Source organism: Protopterus annectens, chromosome 6.part0 (genome assembly GCF_019279795.1).
Source record: "Protopterus annectens isolate FY-2018-M chromosome 6.part0, PAN1.0, whole genome shotgun sequence".
Classification (NCBI taxonomy): Eukaryota; Metazoa; Chordata; order Ceratodontiformes; family Protopteridae; genus Protopterus; species Protopterus annectens.
In genome coordinates, this window is record NC_056737.1 from 1889725365 (window position 1) to 1889749574 (window position 24210).

The window sequence follows — 24210 nt, forward strand, 5'->3', positions numbered from 1 at the left end:
ATTGCAAGGCCATGTTGACAAATCCCAGTACCATACCCCCCATGTCTTACTGCAAGAGCTGTGGACAAATACATAAATACCACTGAGATTAAGGGACAACTATAGGGATACATACCAGATATCACTTGCATAATGTTAGGAAGAGAATAGAATAACTGGGGGGGGGGGTCTAGAAGCATGGATGTCATGGAGTGTGTGAAGTCTGAAACTCTGTGTGCCCATATCACCCCTGCCTGCAAACCCATTAATGGGTGTCTACAAACCTGCTCATAAACCACAATGTGAAATGGAACTGACCAGATATATGAGCCCTGCATCTAGGTAACCTTGCTGAATCTGTCCAGCTGAGAGCTATGGACACAGCAGGATATGGCCATTCTGTTAAGTGAATATATGTACAAGAAGGGGATCCTTAGCTACAATGCTACCAAAGTGCTGGACCATTTACACAGACCCATCAGCAAGTGTCTGTAGCTACCCCTCCAGAATGGCAGGAGTATGCAAGAATGTGTAGACTGTGGCCCACAATACTGGACTCAGCTTCATTCATCATGTATTCCCCGGTAAATAACTATGAACAAATAATTATATCTGTCTGTAGTTGATGACATAATACATCACAGTGTAAAACAGTACATATGTTTGAATATCTCTGCTAACACCAACCATGTAACACAAGCAGCACAGACATCAATAGTTACAGTATCCCCCTGTCACCCATTGTGACTCCATATTCTCAACCTATCTACAGATATCCTGCAGAAACAGGTTGCTAGCTGTAGGTGTAGAATATTAAATCCTGGACTGGAGTACAACCCTACCTGGAATGACTTCACACACTCAATACAGAAGGTCATACTGAGCATGCTCATACACTTAGAGAAATTAAGCCCCTGTCTAACAGCACAGTGGATTACACATATCTGTAATTTGCAGATGTCTGTGCACATAAGCCAAATTGTACACCATTTATGTTTCACACACGCATTGGATAGGAATACTCACACATATTTAAGGCCAACAGACTATAATGTGTCAAACATACACACATAGAGATGTGGGGAAAAGAGAGAGACAAACAGTGACAGGGAAAATTCCATTATGAGGCCTGTCCCACCCACTACTCATCTAATCGGCCTATATCAAATGATTTGCTTATGTCAATCACTGTAGATGTTCCTTTTGGTAGCCCTCAGCCCTATAGTACCTGTGGTGCTTGTGATAACTGTGTAACATGGTAGTACAAATAAGTTTTCATGTAGCATTTGTAAGCTCAGTCCTGTCAAATGTAAGGTTGTGTGTGACTGAGTGTGTGTGTGTTTCCAGAGGAATGATTTATGGCCCATTCACACACACACTCTGCACTTTCCATTGCACATATTAACACTCCTACTGATGTCAGTCACCTTGAAATAACCCTTTGGGAAGTCGCAGCCCTATAAGCTCTGTAGTGCCCGCAATAACTGCGTAATACTGTAGTGTAGCATACTAGATAGGTAGAAGTTCTAATCCCAGACATGACAACTGTGAAACTGTGTGTGTTTGTGTGAGAGAATGTGTGTGTGTTTCTTTGATAACACCTGATTTTGTGGACATTCACACTTACTACTCTCCCCTTACCCCTCCTTTAGCACTGCTGCTGATGTCACTCACCTTCAAAGATAATCTTTGGACAGCTCTCCAACATGTAAGCTCACTGGGGCATGTGATAACCATGTAATACCATCATGTAGCATACTAGTTAGGTATGGGGTTTGAATCCCAGGCATGACAACTGTGAAAATGCATGTGTTTGTGTGAAAGAGTGTGTGTGCCTTTGTTGACACCTGATTTTGTGGACATTCACACTTACTACTCACCCCTTACCCCTCCTTTAGCACTGCTGCTGATGTCACTCTCCTTCAAAGATACCTTTGGACAACTTTCCACCATATAAGCTCCGTGGCACTTGTGATAAATGTGTAGCACTGTAGTAACAGTACATAGCTAGGTAGGGGCTTGAAACTCCATACTGGCAAGTGTGTGTGTGTCTGTCATCAGTATCCTGTGTGTGTGTTGGCATGATTTCATAATAACAGGATCCATTGGGGTGAGGATTTTGCTACATTATTATATTGAGGACCTATATGTCCCAATGTCCACATTACAAGACCAACAGTTGCAAACACCATAGAGGCTGATGTAGACAATCCACAGCCATAATTGTCTACTGCAATGAGCAATGACTATGTAACCTTGTGGATTAGTGAACAATGTAGGCAACCCTTATAATACTCAGAGACCACTCTCCACCCACAGATCATACACAAATACGCTTGGCTCTTTCTGTCTTTCTTCCTTTTTTTCTTTCTTTCTTTCTTTCTTTCTTTCTTTCTTTCTTTCTTTCTTTCTTTCTTTCTTTCTTTATTTCTTTCTTTCTTTCTTTCTTTCTTTCTTTCTTTCTTTCTTTCTTTCTGTCTTTCTCTCTGTCTCTCTCTCTCTCTCTCTGGTAGATGTGGAAAAATATACCTGTTCAGCATAGGCAGCAGCTTGACTTTTGTAGGTAATGCTCATGATCAGCTGATGGCCTGTGCACAAATTGGAGTCCTCCACTTACTAATTGCATATGGAACAGGTGTGGTATCATTCCTATAGCCAATTGCATCAAAACACACTCTTATAACTAAACACTTCATGTGAGTGTTGGCTCTTTTCCTTCACTGTGAACAGGACTTCATGTGGGTGTTTGACAAACAGCATCACAGAACCTCTTACAACAAACACTGTAGAGACAGGCCAACAAACTGGAGGGGATGGTCCAGACATGGTGACAGAATGTAAGTATTACTGTTCTACATATGAAGTAATAGATACATGGGTAGGTACTAGGCTATTGGCCCTAGGGCCTTTATAAGCCTAGCCAAATGGTACCCTGGCTTTTGCCACCCAAGACAATTATTTTCCTGTGCCCCTGTCAAGCAGAGCCACAGAAGTGATCCCCAAGTGGTTTAACAAGGTTTGTGCGGATATGGCTGTCCTGCATGATGTAAAGTCTGGCATGACAGTGTTATGTGGTTGAGAAAACTCTCACCTGTAGAGTTATCTACAGACTGGCTAGAGTTTGGTGTCTTAGATTTGGTGTGTTACTCACACATTGTCTGTCTTTATAAATGCAGTAGTATACTCTGATGACTGCAGTCAGTAAATAGTAACATCCATGTGTGTTACTGACTTCATATCCCCCAGAAGAGACATGTTACACCAAACCCTGTTACACCAGTAGTTTTCTCAGTTTATAACAGGAATATGTCAATAGTGGCCCTGTGTTTGTGCATCTGTCCCCCAAGTCTGTCACCATTTGTCCATATATCATGCAGTAAGAGGTGGATATGTACAGTATATTATTATTTACTGATATAAATATGACATAAATAAGTGTATTTAATTCCATGTACATAACGTGCTTCTATATGCTATCATTACAATAGCAAGGAGTGTGAGTATACTGTATGGGACACCAGAGTATACATGGGTAGTACCACAATCTTTTCTCTTTGTATGTGTTACATATTTGGGTAGTATCCCAGTTCATATGCAGTCACACGTGCATGTATTGTCTCATTATGTGACTACTTTTAATAGTGCCTTTCCAAGTAAGAGTTGATTGCAGATTGTAGTAGTGGAACCATACACCCCTGCATGCAAGGCTGGGCTCTGAGTACTGACTATGAAGTTCTTGATGTTTGAGCTGCATGTTTTTTATGTATCTCCTGTTGGATATTGATCTGATATGTTGATATTAACTGTAAACTACTATGTTTTTAGGACATGTCATTGAGGACTGCTCTCATGTAGTAATGGCATACCTATCTGTTTCAGATGTCTATCTTTCACCACATTCATCCTAATGCATATCCTGTTGGCTATCTACTTTCTGTCTGTCCTCTGTACAGATGTGCAGATGTCAGGTAATCATCTTGGCAGCTTACAGACAATCTCTGATTGACACTGACATGTCTGCCCAGCTGTGTTATGAATACCACAGCTAGGAACCCCCACTCTGTATGCACCATATGCCATGGATACCTCAACCAGACTACCACAGTCAACAGAACATGTTTGGGTACAGGTCACTAATCCAGTCACTGGCCATGTTATGCAATATATGTTGCATACATATCCCCTTGAAGAAAAAGCCAGATGAGTGGATGTTGAATGTAACTGTCACCCTGGGGATCACTCAAGTGGCATTACTTGATAGATGTCCTGCTGACAAATGTCAGGTGGCATGATACCAGTGTACTCACATGCCCTACTCTTCTCATCTCTCCATGGAAATTAACTTGGTACACACCTAGGAACACCTGCACCTATGACGTCAGTACTGACAAATGTGTCTGTGTGCATTACTGTGTATAACAGTGTTTGTGTGTTTGTTAACTTTTAGTTGAAAATGCTCTGAGGGCTTTCTCACCCACTACACCCTCCATCACTATACTTCAAAAGGGTTGCTACTGTACTTCACATTGAATGTACCTTGTGACACTCTTCACTCTATGGGCTACATGGAGCTTGCAATACCAGCATAACACTGTTCTACAAATGGGTGATAGGTATGGGTTACACTCTGAGTCCTGGCATATGTGAGTGTGTGTGTGTGTGTGTGTGTGTGTGTGTGTGTGTGTGTGTGTGTGTGTGTGTGTGTGTGTGTGTGTGTGTGTGTGTGTATGTGTGTGTGTGTGTGTGTGTGCGTGTGTGTGTGTGTGTGTGTGTATGTGTGCATATTAGTAGAAGACAACATTCTGAAGTCACATTCTCCAAATACACTAAACCTTGCCATATATTATAAGGGATGGTGATGTTGCTGACATTAGGACAGCCATAACAAAACCCTCACCCTACTATCCCTGTGGTGTGTATAATAAATGCATATGCCTGTATTAGCAATAATTAGATAGACAAGGGTTTGCATAGAAGTCCTGGTAAATGTGTGGTTGTGGGTATGTCAGAGCATTGTCATTGGTTTCAGTGGGTACAATATCCAATGTGGGGTGGGTGTGCTGGGTATACTGTCTTTACACCATGGTACCCCCAGTACATGTCCCAAGGTCCACTGTATGAGAACCACTCTCAACATCAACCATACAGGTAACTGATGACAGTCTTCAGCCCAATGATGGATGTGCTGTGTGCAAGAACTTTGTAACGGTATGGACTCACTGACAAGGAATTCAGCACTCCTAAACCCAGTCTGTCAAATGTGTCTATGACTGTATGTGTTATCAATGTGTATATCACAGTATGTTATACTATGTATTGTCCATTAAGACCCAGTTCATCGCCCATTACCAGAATGTACAAGGCCTTGTGCTGTTGTTCACTTTACAGGAAGCTCAGGACGCACCTCACTCTACAAGCTCTGTGGTGTGTGCAATTAAGGCCAAACACATTAGTAGCAAGATATATCTAAGTAGGGGTTCTAATCTCAGTGTTGCCAAGTAAGTGTGTGTGTATGTGAAGGGATCTACTTCAGTTTGCAGAAAATATATTTCCCAGGAGATCAGTTGTCCGGGAACTAACTGGCAAAAGGTAACATTTCAAGGCAATCATCTTGTGGAAATACATTCCATAAAAACTAGTAGTGGATTTGTAAATGCCCTCTTCCCCACTGCACAGCTGTACGTCAGTACTGGAGTTGGTATATATAATTGGGTGTGGTTGTTGTGGGCACAGCCACCCACATTGAGGTTATTGTTTGCATGTATCCCCCCGCTTACTGTGTTGTTATACTGTACAGTTCATGTTAAGAGGTTAAGTAGTTGTTAATCACACTATATGTGGTTCTACACCACCTCAGACCCTCCGAAGTGGGGGGCTGTGCCCCACACCTGAGCACACCTATGTATACCACCTTCAGGATTGCACTACATTGGGGAAAAGGACATATATATACCCTGCCAGTACCATTTTCACTGACATAAATCTGGCGGACTGATTATTTACTGATGTTATGTTTTGGCAATTTGGTCTTGGTGGACTTGCATAAGGCTAAATAAGTTCTCTGCACAATGAAGTACATCCATGTGAACAGTATTCTCTGTATATTGCATCAACACAAAAGCCTGTGTGTGTGTGTGTGTATGCGTGTGTGTGTGGTATTCACAAACATTTGGTGCGTGACACCCAGTACACTTACCATTGTCCACTGCAGAAGATCTGCTTAAATCTGCCACCATGCACTCACCTGTATACACCCCTCAGACCTATCAGCCATGTGGCACATGCAGTAACTGTTATACAGACCTGTTACTTGTGTTCAGCTCTACCAGGGATATGACACAGTCAATGTGTTACCACAGTGCAGCACCCCTTGTAGAAAAGGACAGCAAACCACCATCCTATTGACACACAGACATCTAGAACACAAACAGAATACATTATGGAGACCACAGTCATGTTAATAACAGCTATAATGCATCATGGCTAGACAGCTACACACCCTGATATGTAAGCATTAAACATTCCAGCTGACAACACGTTAACCAGCAGTACATTGCTAAACTTTAGTACATTCCCGCTGTGCATCAGAAACATGTTAACATGTCCCTGCATTGAAGGTATGGATGACAGGGATGTGGCACATGTATCATATGCACGGGGTGTGGTCTGGGCTGCCAGAGGTCCATGTCTGGCTAGAGATGGGAACTGTGCCTGCCAGAGGTTGCACGGACAGCACCAGGCAGAGGCAAAGATATGGTACTCTCCCCTGACGATGACAATTGTCCACTGGATCTGCATCCCTGTTGGGACCAGCCAAGACCACATGCACATGGCCTGCTGCATTGTGGTGTGGACAGCACCCGCCCTGCAGTGCTGGTGCTGGTACTGCCACTACAGGAGTGGCCATAAGATTTTGCATGTCCACATAGATCCCAACCTGTTGGTGTTGCTGACCAATGTCCGCAAGGCCGATGCCCTAACCCCACCACATACTATACCACAGACACCACACAGTCGAGGCTTCTCACCATCTCACCCAACCGTCTATCCATGACCTCTGCAAAATAACGGTTGTCATCTGCATGAGCACGGATGTAGTCACATACAGTAGGAAGTGAAGCCCTCTGGAGCCTGAGACTATATCTGGTGTAATGTTCCATACATGCCAGTGCCTCTATTATGACCCAAAACATGCATCTGGTGACACCTGCTGTGGCATTTCTGCCAGGGGCATGATGGCCAGCAGACCTCCTACAAACACCCCTGTACATCTGCCTATGTGGGACCTCACCAGTCATCTGGCTATGACTGCTGTATACAGACACACTTGTCATAGTCACCACACTTTCCTATCCCATGCCACCACCTTCCAGCTGTCCCTCATTTATGGCCACTGGTGATGGGGTATGTGTGGGCATTGTGACTGTGTGTGGGGATGGGGTGGATAAAAGTAGGATGCCAACCAATGGTACAGATTCAGCCCTTGACAACCCAGCCTGTGCCTCATTATGCCTATCATCATTGTCAGAGTCTGTATGGAAACTAACATCAGTTTGCCTGCAGAAGGGACCTTGTTACCAACATTATACATCTCTGTGATGCATAAGTTGTGTTAGGTGATTTCCCTTCCCCTGTAACACACTGCACCCAGGTACACATTATTGCTGTGCACCTGTCCAGCATAATGGCATGTACTGTGCACCATACGTCACATGTGTACACACCATTGCTGAATGTGCAGATGTCTGGCAGTTATGTATGCTCTGTTGCTCACAGCCCCTGTGTGTTTGTCTGATACATAACTGCGATGATATGAGGACTGATGTCAATAGTTTATGCTGACCTTTGATTTGCAGATCTCCTCATCAGCAGTGAATGTATGTGCAATAATATCTGGTTACACTGACATCCTTCAAAGCTTAATGCGGATATGAGGAGTGTACACACCCTTGTTGACATGCCAGCCTCTTCTATGATATGCAGTGGGCCCACAATACTGCATTTGTTAACATTACACATAACTGATATGTGATATATGACCTGTGGAATCCAATGCAGTATCTAACAAATCTGTTAGTCGTGGAGATGCTGAATGAGAGGCATACAATATGTGGGTTGCACAAGTGTGCACACCCTTAACACAATGGTATGTTGAAGCACCTGTTAAGTGAACTACATTAGTCACTATTCCTGGAAGGGGTATACAAGCAAGGCCCTTCCTCACGTGGCATTATGTGGTCTGTCTGCCCTACAAAGATCCCCTAACTCTGCCAGATTGCAAGGTCAGCTCATATGCACAACCTTTGGAGGTCACACATTGGATTCACTATTGCTGTGGAATCTGGGTTATGTCTGGCACAATTCATAACCCTGACTGTGTTCAGATACAGCCATTCTTACCTAGCTTTGGATGTATGCTTCAGTTCATTGTTGTGTTCCAAGCTGACACCCCTCCCCATCTTCAGCCTTATTGCAGATGCCTGACAACTATGGGCCACACATAAATGTTATTTGTTTGAAATTCCAACCACCATGTCTACCGGCCTAGTACCAGCTAATGAACAGCAACTCTAATGAGTACACTGGCACCAGCAAGCTAAATGTTGGGGATGGTGGCCCTGAGGTGGAGTGAGGTGTTGCTTGTGCACCACATGTATTTTTATGGACACTGTCTGTAGGTTTGAGTCTTGGTCTCATGACACCATCACACATTGCAACACATGCCTTTGGGAGACTTGATGTTATGGTTATGCTATTTGTACAGAGTCCTGGATGATGTTTCATGTGGGACAAATCTTCCATCTGATTACGCTAACCCATAGGCCACACTTATGCTGAATCCAGGCTATTGTCAACACAGGTACTTCACAGGCAGTACTTGGTAGACATTCCTGCAACTCCCTTAGTGGCAGCCTCCATGACCAGTTTGCAACATGTTTTGTCATCTGGTTTGGATGGGCGTCTGCTTATTTAATACATCACTGCTGTCCCATATTATATACACCCATAGATGATTGTATGCACTGTTGGCCTTGGTATATGGAATGGTGAGGTAAGGTTACTTTTCCCACTACTGACTGCTACCTTTCGGGTATAGGATCCATTTCATGGTTTGTAAGATGTGTGCAAGCCATGGCTGCCTGTGTTGCAGTGACTGGGCAAATGTCATGGACATACTTCTTGGACAGCAGAACATTACTTGGTGTGACATTGAGGCCCTGTAGTTGTTGGCAGGTGTGTACTCAAGAAGAGTGAATGCTGTCAGTACATCACAAACAACCTCCACAATATGTTATTTGGATTGTGTGCACACATATGCTTCCAGTGTTTTGTAAGGTTTGTATTCCCTGTATGTGTTGTCCTAAAATAGGCTTCCATATTACACATTCATTGTTCATGTTAGAATCACAAGTTGTAAAAGGTGTGGAATGTGTTACTGTGGTCTGCCATTGTATATATCAGGAACAGTTGCCATTGTAATAGTGGTGTATACACTGTTGTATCCACTGTATAAGGGTCATGTTTAATACATGTCCCTACTGTAGGCCATTTGTCCCACCATTTTGTTTATCTCTGTACACACATCTAGCACTGACAGGTTGCGAGGTATACTGCACGACTCACACATACCCTTCTAATATGCCACCATGGTAATCACTGTGATGTAGTGCAGTTAACAACAACATAAATGAACATGTACTGCAGGCATTATGAGTAGGTGTGTTAAATGTGTGCATGGCAAATAGCATGGCCTTAACATGGCCAGTGTATTGGCTAACCTGAACATAACAACTCCATACTCACCAGCTACAGGTTGCTGTCCCAGTTGTATACCAGAGGGACCTAAATAGTTGTGTCAGAGAAGTAATGTCAGTAGCCAGACCTGTGACATTGGTACAGGGTGGAAGCAGCATATGAGCACATCAACAGTACAAAACCCAATACTAAGGATTATGCACATCTGTGCATTACCACTCTCCAGTAACAGATTATCCTATTTGACATGTGCATGTAGATACTTTACAGATACAAATGGATAAGCAACAGTGTTCTAGTAATGTGTACCTGGGCCTTACCTGCATGCTCCTCGTCCATTGTTTGGGTAGCACCCACCTTCACAATGCTGTCTTCAGCTTGTTGGCTTGTCTGGCAGGTGGGTTCTCCAAGGCTGGTGAGGAGCTCCTCAGTATGTGTCAGTGGGGGCTGGATTACCTGACCCCCACCTGTGGCTAGCCTATCCCTTGCAATGGCAGCGGCATGCTGATGGGAATGGCAGATGAAGTCTGTGCAATAATGCCGCACCTGCTCATAATTTTGGCTGTGCAGATCAACATCATTTACCCTTTGGGTGAGCTCGTTCCACAGGATGGTCCTCTCCTGCAGATCCTGGGCTCTGCGGCTGAATAAGACACTGTGATGTCGTATGAGATGTTGTATAATGGTCGCATTCTCCATGTTGGTGAAGGCAGGGTGCCATGGACATTGCATATTACTTGGAAGACATAAACGGGATAAATGGTCATAGGATCTCATACGGTTGTCCAATTGCACATCAACAGTGGGTATTACTTGCAACTCATCCAGACTATACCATAACACTGTAAGCTATCATGGCTTTGGCATCTTGCATTGCACTCCTGGCCCTGACCTATCTAGTCCCCCCAGTGTTGGACACTTAATGGCATAATCCACTAATCTCAGAGGGATGACAGTGGCCATCTTCCATGTGGATGGTGTGTGGATGGTAGCAACTCTGTGTTTGACTGTAGTGTGTGTTGGAGCTGTGAGCACATGCCTGGGTTCATGTAGGAGGTAGACTCTGATGTTCTAATGCCCCATGGAGACTTGCAATTGTTGCCATCAGTCGGCATTATGTACATGCTCACCATTGATGCGGGCAGAGGTGTGGATTATGTGCATATTCCTCTGTACAAATGTTATGGTCAGGGTGGCACTGTTTCCACCTAACCTGTCTGATGCAGGTTCCCTATATCCATGCCACGTGTGTATGAGGTGTGCTTTACCCCCAGTACAGGTTGAATTGTGTTACTGCCTCTGAGACTGACTACATATGTGGAGACATTGTTGCAACTGGCCTTGGTGATGTGGATATGTCTCATTTATAGTCATAGTCTGCCTTACAGGAAGTCACCTGTGAACCTACGTGTTTGCTCAAATAGAGGTGGACTTGCTTCCAAGTTGTGGTCTGCACCTATGTGTCCCTGTACTGCCACTATAGCAATTTATTATGTGCTTTGTGTATTGCTGCTGTCCACCAAGGGGGATTACTCTATCGTTGGTGGAGGTTGGTTGTACAGGTCAGGTACTGCTGATTCCATATAGCTACAGTAGATATAAAGTGTACACACCCCCTGTTACAATCCCTGGTAGTTGCGCAACTGAAACATGACCCCACAAAAGCTCATGTCAACAGAATCACCACCTGTAATGTGACCTATAGCCTGCTCAATTCATTAGAGAACATAACAATCTGAATTGTGGACACATATGGGAAATAATACTCAGTACATTAAGCCAGGTGAATGTGTGTCCACACCCTTAAACTGATATGTTGTGTAAACACCTGCTGAGATGATTACAACATCAATTTATCTTGGTTTGTAGTCTAACATCATGTCACATCTTCACTTCTTTAGCAATGGCTGCTCACCTTCCATGAAACATCTTTGTTTCCTTTTCAGTGGAATTGTACAGGATATGGGTCACATTTGAGGTAAGAAACATTTTGAAATGATTTTCTGTGGTCTCATTGGCATACAGCACACAAACCTGGCATTCCAACAGGGGTGTGTGCACGTTGGATATCCAGTGTATATGGGTGTTGATATAGCTGTTAGTGGTAGACATGGAGAGTGGGTCATAACACAGTTGTACATGTCTCTGATTACTACCTTATAATCATGCCTACTGTAGTACCCATATCAGTGTCATGTCAATGCAACAATCAGTAGCTGCACACATTTTATTTTGTTGTATGCAGTGACACTAATATTATATACATGTGCAAAATGCGCAACCTATTTTCCAGACTGCTTGTGACCCATGTTATTACTTTTGTGCCTTTCAGCTGAACATACATATAGATACACATGCTCAGGGAATACCTGGTATACATTTGTGTTCTATCTCAGTATGGCACACTGTATATGCAGTCTTGCAGCTCAATCATACATCTCAACAGGACTTCTGGGCAATGGTCCAGATCAATGGGTGACAACAGGGAAATCAATACTGATAACGTAATAATATAGCTGACATAACACAAGTATATGTGTATGTGACTACAGGTATCAGTCACAACTGTGAATATTGTCCAGCAGAATACTGTACAGTTGAATGTTATTAATTCAATATATCACATGCAGTTTAAAACACACATCTGCAACAGTACTTGCTATGCACATGCCCTATATAGGTATCTCAGATTTACAATACAAGCACGAATAATATTCATAATTCACAGGTAACATATGGATATGGACAACATCCCATTAACTGGCCTAGCACTGGCACAGTTGTGACTCTTTGACAGACACTGTAGTGGTTGCCATACATGAGCTGTCCTTTCCCAGAGTGAGTCAGGCTCCTCAGCTGACCTATCCACCTTTTGGAGCATCACATGTGGACAAAGCCTAACATTGGGGGGATATATAGGGACAGATCTTAAAAATGCCTGTTACAGACCTATGAAGTTTGGAGCAAAATACATTTTGGATTACCATGACTGTTCTGATGGTGGTGGGGTCTGGATCTCACATGTTTGTCATTACTTAATGACTTCATTCTCGAGCTATTTGCCAGACTAATATAGATGTTAGGAGGAACAGACAAAACACTTTGATGGGTAAATCTTGACATTCTGTGAAGATCTGCACAGTTGACAGGTATGGCTCGCTACAGACAGAGCCAGATGCTATGTCCATAGCAGTTGTTCAGCAGTACATCATTACAGCAAGTCTTTAAAAAAAAAAACAGCTTTATTAATATTAGAATGAATGAAAAATCATTGTCTTGAGAAATGAACAGTTTTCCAAGAAAAAACAGAATATCAATAAAACAAACATCTATAAACTATGTACATGGACATTCTCCACAAATATAAATTAATAAAGTAATAATACAGTTGAATATTAATTATTTACAATTGTCTTCTTCTTTCGACTCCTCCCGTTAGGGATCGCCACAGCAGATCAACTGTTTCCATTTCTTCCTGCCCTCTGCATCTTGCTCTATCACATCATTCTCCTGCATGTCCTCTCCCACCACATCCATAAACCTTATCTTAGGCCTTCTTCTTTTCCTTTTACCTGGCAGCTTCATCCTTAGCATCTTTTTCCCAATATACTCTGCATCCCTCCTCAGCACATGTCCAAACCAATGTAATCTTTCCTCTCTGGCTTTGTCTCCAAACCTTCCCACCTGGAATGACCCTCTAATATACTTGTTCCTAATCCTGTCCATCCTCGTCACACTCAGTGCAAATCTTAACATCTTCAACTCTGCCACGTCTAGCTCTGACTCCTACCTTTTTGTCAATGTCACTGTTTCCAACCCATATAACATAGCTGGTCTCACTACCTTCTTGTAGACCTTCACTTTCACTTTTACTGTTACTCGTCTGTCACAAATCACTCCTGACACTCTTCTCCACCCACTCCATCCTGCCTGTACTCTCTTCCACACTCACCATTACTCTGAACTGTTGATCCCAAGTATTTAAACTCATCTACCTTTGCCACCTCTACTCCCTGCATCCTCACCATTCCTCTATCCTCCCTCTCATTCACAAACATATATTCTGTCTTAGTCCTGCTGACCTTCATTCCTCTTCTCTCTAGAGCATATCTCCACCTCTCCAGGGTTTCCTCCACCTGTTCCCTACTCCCACTACAGATCACAATGTCATCTTCAAACATCATAGCCCACAGTGACTCCTGTCTGATCTTGTCTGTCAACCTGTCCATTACCATTGCAAATAAGAAAGGGCACAGAGCTGATCCTTGATGTAATCCCACCTCCACCTTAAACGCATCCATCACTACCAGTGCAGACCTCACTGCTGTCACACTACCCTTGTACATATCCTGTACCACTCTTACATACTTCTCTGACACTCCCGACTTCCTCATACAATACCACAACTCCTCTCTAGGCACCCTGTCATATGCTTTCTCTAAATCCACAAAGACACAATGCAACTCCTTCTGACCTTCTCTGTACTTCTCCATCAACACTCTCAGAGCAAACATCGCATCTGTAGTGCTCTTTCCTTGCATGAAGCCATACTGCTGATCACTAATCATCACCTCCCTTCTTAACCTAGCTTCCACTACTCTTTCCCATAACTTCATGCTGTGACTGATCAATTTAATCCCTCTGTAGTTACTACAGCTCTGCACATCACCCTTATTCTTAAAAATCAATACCAAAACACTTTTTCTCCATTCCTCAGGCATTCTCTCACTTTCCAAGATTTCATTAAACAATCCTGTTAAAAACTCCACTGCCATTTCACCTAAACACATCCATGCTTCCACAGGTATGTCATCTGGACCAACAGCCTTTCCGTTCTTCATCCTCTTCATAGCTATCCTTACTTCCTCCTTGCTAATCCACTGCACTTCATGATTCACTATCCGCACATCATCCATCCTTCTCTCCCTCTCATTCTCTTCATTCATCAGCCCCTCAAAGTACTCTTTCCATCTGCTCAACACACTCTCCTCACTTGTGAGTATATTTCTCTCATTATCCTTTATCACCCTTACCTGCTGTACATCTTTACTAGCTCGGTTCCTCTGTCTAGCCAATTGGTACAGGTCCTTTTCTCCCTCCTTAGTGTCCTGCCTTTTGTACAACTCTTCAGGCGCCTTATCCTTGGCCTTTGCCAACACTCTCTTTGCCATGCACCTCATCTCCTTATACTCTTGTCTACTTTCTTCATCTCTCTGGCAATCCTACTTCTTCTTCGCCAACCTCTTTCTCTGTATACTCTTCTGTACTTCTCCATTCCACCACCAGGTCTCCTTGTCCTCCTTCCTCTTTCCAGATGTCACACCAAGCACCTTTCTAGCCATCTCTCTTACTAGCTCTGCTGTAGTTACCCAGCTATTCGGTAACTCTTCACTGCCACCCAGTGCCTGTCTTAACTCTTCCCTGAACATCACCTCACAATTACCATTTTTCAATTTCCACCATTTGATCCTTGGTACTGCCCTCACACTCATCCTCCTCTTCCTGATCATCAATGTCATCTTGCAAACCCCCATCCTATGCTGCCTAACTACACTTTCCCCTGCCACCAATTTACAGTCTCCAATCTCCTTCAGACTGGCCCTTCTACATAAGATATATTTACAATAGTATTAAGTTATTTATCTAATAAGTCGTATACATTCTTCCACATGTTACATAAAGTAGTATTCCTAGAAGATCTTGATATATTGGTCAGTATTTCTAAGTTACAGACTTCAAGAAGTATATTCGTACATTTGTGAATTGAGGGTGAAGTATTAGACTTCCAGTTTCTTGTGATGGTTTTCCTGGCAACAGATAGTATAGACCAGATCAGAGGCTGACTAGTTTCTCTAATGCAATTTGGAACTGGAGCGTTAAACAGAACAAGTGATTTAGAGAGAGAAAATGTATCTGTAAAGATAGCTTGCAAGAAGATATTAATATCTTTCCAGAATTTATTTAATTCTATACAATCAAAAAACATATGTGCCCAATCCACATTAACTTCTTTATTACACCTCCAACAATTAACATTTTTCTTATTGAATTTACTTAAAGAAAATGGGGTAATAAAAGATCTATGTAAATATCTCCATGTGAATTGTTTCCATTTCAGTGATGAAGTGGTTACACTAGCTGACTGTAATATATTTATTTTGTATTTATCCATAGGGGGTTGGTTATTCCCTTAAAGTGAAATAATTCCAATAATTATCTGTGGAAACATCCAGGTGAAGTTTAATTGCCTTATATAAGTGAGACAAAATATTTTTATTAGGAGATTTATGTTGTAATGATAGTCATATACTGAATTAACTTATGTATTGAGTTTTTAGTTAGTAGAGGCATTGCTTCAAGTTTATTTAAGACATATTTCCTATCTTCATGTAAATCTAGCCAAGCAAATGTGTCATATTCATATTCACTCTTGAGTATATTAATGGATTTTAAATCATTATTTGACATAATTTGAGACCTAAATATTATTTTTTTTCTGCTGAAAAGAAAACATTTTTGTATAATCAGAAGAGAATATGACACCTTGTATAAAAGCTATAGGAAAGAGAATAAATAATCAGTCCTTATAAATATTAAATTTAAATATGTAATTTCTGAAGGATCTCAAAAGTAGGGCTATGTAATTAGATCTGAAATTCTGAGAATAGGATAAGAAGTATTCTTTTAGACCACAAATAAAGGTATTATTTAGTAAAGCTAATTTCTGAGATTTATTGTTTATTGTATTACTTATTAATATTTCTAAGATTTTTTCCATTTAGCTGAATATTCGGCATCTATAAGAAAAGAGATAGTTTTGGCCATTGAGGAAACTGAGTAAATTTTCAAATTTGGCATAGCTATACCACCCTTATCCTAGTTTTTCATATGATAAGATAGAGCAATTCTAGGTTTAGCAGGAAACAAGAAAAAATATGTATCATACAATGAAACTTCTTAATTATTAAGTTTGGGGGAAATAAAGAATTGATTGGGTGATATAAAGAATTTTGGGGAGAAGACTCATCTTTATAATTTAAAGTTTTTCGCCCATAGAGAATGGGGTCTTATTCCATTTTTAATAAGATTTTCTATTGTCTTTAAACTTTTATTATAATTTTTTGAATAGTATATTTTATGTTGTTAGTAATTACAGTACCCAAATAGAGTAATTCATCTGATTGCACCAAATATTTTTATAAACATCATGTAAATCAAATTTCTTAGGGCCAATTAATAGGATTTGCATTTTGTTGTTAAGTGTTAGGCCTGATTTTTTTTGGAAAATACTCAATGCCTTTAAAGAAAGCATGGATGGAGGTATTATTTCCAGCAAGAGTAATAAGTATGTCATCCGTAAACATTTGTATTTTGGAATATTCATTGGAATTTAAATTATAGCCTTCATATTTTCATCATTTCTAACTAAATTAGCCCAGGGTTCCATGATTAATGTGAACGGTAAGGCGGGTAACGGGCATCCTTGTTTGATTCCTTTAATAATTGGAATATTCTGTGAAATGTTTGTGCTTATTTTAATATAAGCTTGACTACCCTGATATAATTGGGTAATCAGATTTATAAAATTATTAGAAAAATGTAATTCCTCCAGTAAAATGAATAAATAATCTCAATTAATTGAATTGAAAGCACAATTTATGTCTGAGCTGATTAATGTTATGTTTTTATTTAAATATTTTACTGATTCAATTAAGGATAAGGTTATTTTAATGTTATCATAAGAGTTTCTGTTTACTATGAATCCAGTTTGGTCATCATCTACTAATTTTGGTAGAAAATTTTTAAGTCTGTCTGCAAATATTTATATAAACATTTTATAATCGGTGTTTAGTAAAGAAATAGGTCTATAGGATGAACATTTAGATGGGATCTTTATTAGATTTTAAAATAGGGGATAAAAAGTGTATTTCTGTCAAAGGAAAAATATACTTTAAAAATTATCAAAACACGGCAGGTTCAGGTTAAGGCACTTTAATCTTGCAACAAGGAGACAAAAAACTGCTAATACAGAGTTTGTCTAACCAGAAACAGGAAATACTTTCATTTTTATACATTCTTAAACTGGTTATGTCCTACCATGCTGATGTAACAGATTACCACCTTTTTCATCATCATCTGCTGACCATCTTTCCCATGATTTTCTGCTGATTTATCAATTTTTATGTGAAACTTCCTGAGGAAAATATCATGGCCTTGATTACTCCCAGTTAGATACATGTTATGTTACCACTCAAGATACTATGGCTAACTCAATCACAATGCTAGCAGTTCATTTCTCTAATAATTCTTTGTCTACTTTATCTCTAAGTTACTGCAACTGCACATGTTCCCATCCTTTGAACAGAGCTAATTGTCTAAAATCATTACATTTACAGAATATAGAATTGTTCATTCATTCGTTCCTGACCTAACAGATAAGCACCTGCTTCTCAAGTACATTTCCAAAAAGCATAAACATGAATACTGCTGTGCTAGCAGTTACTAGGTCAGAGGGCAACTTGCAAGTTTCAGAAAGCATACTGCAGTTTGCAAAGAGCATCTTTTTCAGTCTCAAATGAAACTCAATTTGTATAAAATACAATGCATGAAAAATAGAATGAAAAGTGTATTAAAATACTTGGTTATTAATTGGCATTAAGCATACACACATTAATACATATTTTTCTAACATTTCCCTCCTGTTAATACTTTTTTATTCTATTTTCAAAAAAGAATAAACAGTTTGCTTCTTTTCCTAACTTCTTCCAATCAGGATTTGCAGTTAAGAAAGTCATTCAGTTTAAGCTTTTATGAAAGTGTTTCGCGTTCTAGCAGCTCTTCAAATTCAGTACTTTGATACATAGTCTCAGATACGGATATATCTTTGAATTCTTTAATTAATCTCTTCATGCAGGGGATTCCACAACAAACACAAACTCCTATTAGGAGTAATCCTACCCCAATGGCAATCAATATGTTTATAAAGATAGAACCCCATCCCCCAAATGCATTCTGGAAAAAGTCTGTCAGAGGGTTTGGGCCTGGCTTGGTCATGGCCGACAGTTGCTGAATCACCTCAAGATGATCATTAATTTCATGCTGATGGTCAGGAATAAACGCACAGCATTCTTCTTTGATTAAAGCGCAAGTCCCACCCCTCGCTGCTAGGGTGAAGTCAAGAGCCATTTGGTTTTTTGAGTACTACAGTTCTCATGGCATTCAGTTCATCAGTTATCAGTTCAAGAGCAGAAAAAGTCACAGTACTCATTACTTTGAGAAGTTTTGACAGTTTTCACAGCTCTCATATCGATTTAACTGCACCATATGCAGGTAATATACCTGCCCAGGATATGACAGCATAACTAAAGTCCATGTGTACAAGTTTGGTTCCCACATCACGATGGTCTTTCCAGCCCACTTCGATCCGTCCCACTGGATTTTCAGGTTTCTTAACAGTCTTTTTGGTCATGTCTCGGGTATTCCGAATATTTCCCTGAGGCAAAGCCGCAGTGTGTCGGATGGCCTGAACCAGGTACCCCAAAAAACAACTGCCAGACCAATTCTCAGGTAACCATTTATATGCCTTTTTACCGCACACAAAATAACAGTCCTCTACATTAGTTGTTACTTTGTTACAAAATGACTGCCCTGCATGAAACATTTTCCTATCTATTACAGATAACTGTTTAAAAAGTACAGGATTGCGTTGTACCTGATCAAGATTCTTATGCATAGATTTCAAAAATGAGTCATAATCTGTACTACAAGATCCACTCAAATTATTTGGTTTTCTATAACATTTATACTGTACTGTAACATTACACTTACTCCATCCCACTTGGATGGTGTCATTTTTGTAAAAACATACAATTCCTTTTTGTGTCACAGGCAAATACAGTGCTACTTTATCATGTGCTTTAATAGCAACTGTGTCAAAAAACAGATTTTCCCAGGTCTCATTGACCACTAGGGGGATAGCAGTCATCAATAAACCCCTGTATGCTGTTGGTATGGCCGTACAGACCCAGCAGTTCGAAACATTAAAAGTCTCAGCTAATACACGTGTAATTGCCTGATAAGTGTTAAAGTTCGGATGCCAGTCTATGTTTGGTTCATTACTCAACCTTTGCGGCAGGAAAAAGGAGTGGCCACAACAAAAAGAACAGTGTGATTAGCATAACAATTAAAATGATCATACAAGTTTTCTGAGGTGACTCAATGTCTCTATTTGCTCTGTACCTGGCCATTTTGTTCTTGTTGTACAACAGTAACAAAGTTTTTGTCCAACTCAAAGTTCCTAACCAGTTTACAGTGCATCAAATGAATCCAGGAAGCTTTTGCAGGGCAGTCATTTTGTAACAAAGTAACAACTAAAGTAGAGGACTGTTATTTTGTGTGTGGTAAAAAGGCATATAAATGGTTACCTGAGAATTATCTTGACTGCAGTGGGTGTCAACAGTAGTACCTAGTATGGACCTTCCCACTTCAGAGAACTCCAATTCTTTCACTTCACAATCTTCATCCAGACCCAGGTGCCTGGGGCTACTGGTGCTTCCGATTTCGGTTGCTCTTTATCTGAAACAGAATTTAACTGCAAAAGTTTGTTATTCAAAAATCTCCTCATATACCCTGCAAGTGAACTATCATCCTCCTGCTCTGCAGAAATGAGAGGTTTCCACTGAGGTGTATAATATGCCCTCCCAAACAAAGTTTCAAAAGGAGTTAATCCCTTTGCATTTGGAACATTTCTCATGCTCAACAGTGCTAAAGACAAACAGTGCACCCAGTTCTTCTGTGTCTCAGTCATCAGCTTCCTAAGCTTGCTCTTCAACACCCCATTATACCTCTCTACTAACCCTGCAGATTGGGGGTGGTAAGTGCAGTGATTTTTCAACGATATTCCAAAATAACGACTGAGTTGCTGTACTGTTTGGTTCACGAAATGTGTACCGTTATTACTATAAATTTTTTCCAGTATGCCAAATCTGGGTATAATTTCTTTAACAAGGACCTTTGCAACAGTAGCTGCATCTGGATTTTTAGTCGGAAAAGCTTTTACCCATTTGGAAAACATATCTATAATGATAAGGCAATACTTTTTATTCTCGCATTTATTCAATTCTATGAAATCCATACAAATAGTATGAAATGGATATGGTGGTGTAGGGAAACTCCCTTGCTTAGGCTTCAATGCCCCTTGTGCATGATGCTTGTTACAAACATGGCATGCTGCACAAAAATGTTTTGTATAATTTGTACATCCATAGGTTAAACCAAGACAAAAAGTAATGCTGCTGTCCAAAGGTCCACACTTGAAAAGCTCGAAACAAGATGCAGGAAAAAATACAAGATAGGACCACCACGATAATTCAATAAGACTTTAATCCAATGGAAAAAATGTGGATAAGCGCTTTCACGTACAAACTGAGTACGCTTCTTCAGATCTCTAAAACCAGAGATCTGAAGAAGCGTACTCAGTTTGTACATGAAAGCGCTTATCCACATTTTTTCCATTGGATTAAAGTCTTATTGAATTATCGTGGTGGTCCTATCTTGTATTTTTTCCTGCATCCTAAGTCCATAGGTTGTAAACACTCGATTCACTAACTGTACCATCCCCCCTGTTGAGACATGGCTCTGCCCATGGCTCAACAACGCTGCATATCTAAACAAATTAGATGGCAAAATTGGTTTCTTTTCCTTGGAGATGTACAGTCCCTTTTCAAGGGTTGCTCCTCATTTTATCAACTTCTGTTTTTCTGAATTTGTAGTAAGTGTTTGCATTGTTTTTAACATTTCTAAATCTAAGGTCTCAGAGGGTTGTAATTCCTCACTCAAGAGAAAAGCTTCTGTGGCTGAAGCTGCCTGCTTTGCAGCTGTATCAGCCCATGCATTACCTTTTGAAATCTTATCCTGTTGCTTTGTATGAGCTACGCATTTGCAAATAGCTACTTTTTTAGGTAACTGAATAGAATCAATAGATCTAAAATAAAGTGCACATGATTAATTGGTTTACCAGTAGATGTTATTATTCCTCTATTTTTCCACTGCTGCGCAAAAATATGTACAGTAGAAAAAGCATACTGACTGTCAGTATAAATGTTCACTTTCTTACCTTCTGCTAAGGTACATGCCCTTGTCAAGGCAATCAACTCTGCCGCCTGTGCAGATAAATTGTGTGGTAAGGATTTTGCTTTTACAGTTTCAGTATCAGAAACAACTGCATACCCCACTAGGATCCGTCCTGTAGGACCCCTCCTGCATGAGCCGTCCACATAGTATGTCACCTCGGCATCGTCCAAGGTAACATCCATAAGGTCTTGTCTAGGTAATGCCTTTTCCTCAATCTCCTGCAGGCAGCAGTGCGGTTTGCCATCTGCCGGGGTTGGGAGCAAGGTTGACGGATTCAAAGTTGTGCATCATTCAATTGTCATATGAGGTTGGCTCAACAGTATAGTCATACAGGAAAGATGTCTAGCAGGAGAAAGATATGCTACTTTTTCTTGCAGTAAAATAATTGCGACTGCAAGAGGCACTCTCAATGTGAGAGGGTGGAATAACACTACTGAGGCTGAAGCCTGCACTGCCATTGCAGCTGCAACTACTGCTTGTACACAGTGGGGCAGGGACCGCGCCACTGGGTCTAACTGTGATGAGTAGTAAGCTATGGGGCATTGCTTGTCCCCATGTTGCTGTGTCAATACTGATGTCATATAACCCTGCTTACAGTCTGCAGTTTGAATAAATTGCTTATGATAGTTTGGTAATCCTAAAACTAAGGATGATGCTATCAGTTGTTTCAGCTTGCAGAAAGCTGCTTCTGCTTCTGGTGTCCATTGTAATAAATCTTGTGCAGCCATCGGCTTTTTAAATATTAAATTGGCCAGTGGAGCAGATTCCAAAGCATAATTTGGTGTCCAGCTTCGACAGAAATTAGTAGTTCCCAGGAAGGACATCATTTCCTTCTTGGTAGTTGGTCTAGGTGCCTGTAATATTGCAGTTTTCCTATCTTCGTCTAATATTCTACCTTCCTTGGATATTACATATCCCAAGTAATTAACTTGTTTTTTCCAAAGTTGTAGCTTGTCCTTGTTTACTTTGTGACCTTGAGTAGCTAAAAACTGTAATAAAGCTATTGTGTCCTCCTTGCATTCTTGCTGGGTGGGGGCTGCCAGCAGAATGTCGTCTACATAAAGTAAAATCTGACTACCTCTCGGTGGGATAAATCCCGCCAGGTTGCTTGCCATTTCTTGTGCAAATATTGTTGGACTTTCACAATATCCCTGTGGTAATCTTGCGTATGTATACCGCTTTTCCTAAAATGTAAACGCAAACCAATATTGGCTGTCAGGGTGTATCCATATCGAGAAAAATGCATTACTAATATCTACCACAGAAAAATATTTTTGTTCTGGCTTTAAATCATTCAGTAAGGTGTGTGGTCTGGCACCGTTGGTGCCCTGGGTATTACTGCATTATTTACAGCTTGTAAATCTTGGACCATACGACATTCCCCATTTGCTTTCCTGACAGGAAATAAGGGTGTATTACATGGTGAATCAGGAGATTCTATTAAAACTCCTTCCTTAAGTAAGGCTGCTATTATAGGTTTGATTCCAATCTCTGCATCCTTTCTCAAGGGATACTGTCTCTTCTGGGGTCTAAATGCTGACTTTGGTGTAATAGTAATTGGTCCTGCTGTTCGTATGAGTCCTACATCTGATTTCCCTGCTGACCAGCGAATGTCTGGTATGCTTTGCAAGGCTTTTTCCTCTTTTTCTAATAAGAGCAGCACTCAGCTATTCTCACTAGCCTGTGAGTGCACAGCTGGGTGTGTCTGTGTAATCCAATTCAGTTTCTGTTTCTGTACTCCTTGTTCGGAGAGCTCTAATTCTGTCTGCTTTTCCCATCTTGTGACTGTTTCACCTAAGTCTGCCCATTTCAAATTTTTATTCTTAGTTAAGCTCACATGTGGCAATCGATTAGATTTGTAAAGTGCTAAAAATTCCTGGGGCAATGAACAGCTCACTACACTGTTTCCCTCTGCATCCCAGTACAAATTTCGTAACACTAGTCTGTTTGCATGGTTCTGAAACAATTCCTGTTCATAATCTTTATCAGGTCCTGGTCTATTATAGTGATATAAAGTACAATGCAACAAATGCTGTTTGTCATTGTCGAGGGAGGGGGGCTTACTGATGGCTACGTTCATCAGTTCTTCGGTTACTGCCCCTGGACCAGTCGTAACTAAGTCCTGGCTGTACCAATAATATGTCTCACCCTCCGGTCGCACTACAAAAGTATCCATCTGTCGCTGTGCTTCCATACCCTGCAGGGTTGGAACTACGGCTATGCCAAATATCTGCATTAAGTCTCTACCCAAAAGGTTTACTGTGCATTTTGCAGAAACCACAATTTTACTTCTCTGGGTCATCCCTGAAACAGGGTCTATTATCGCTATGTCATGGGAGAGTG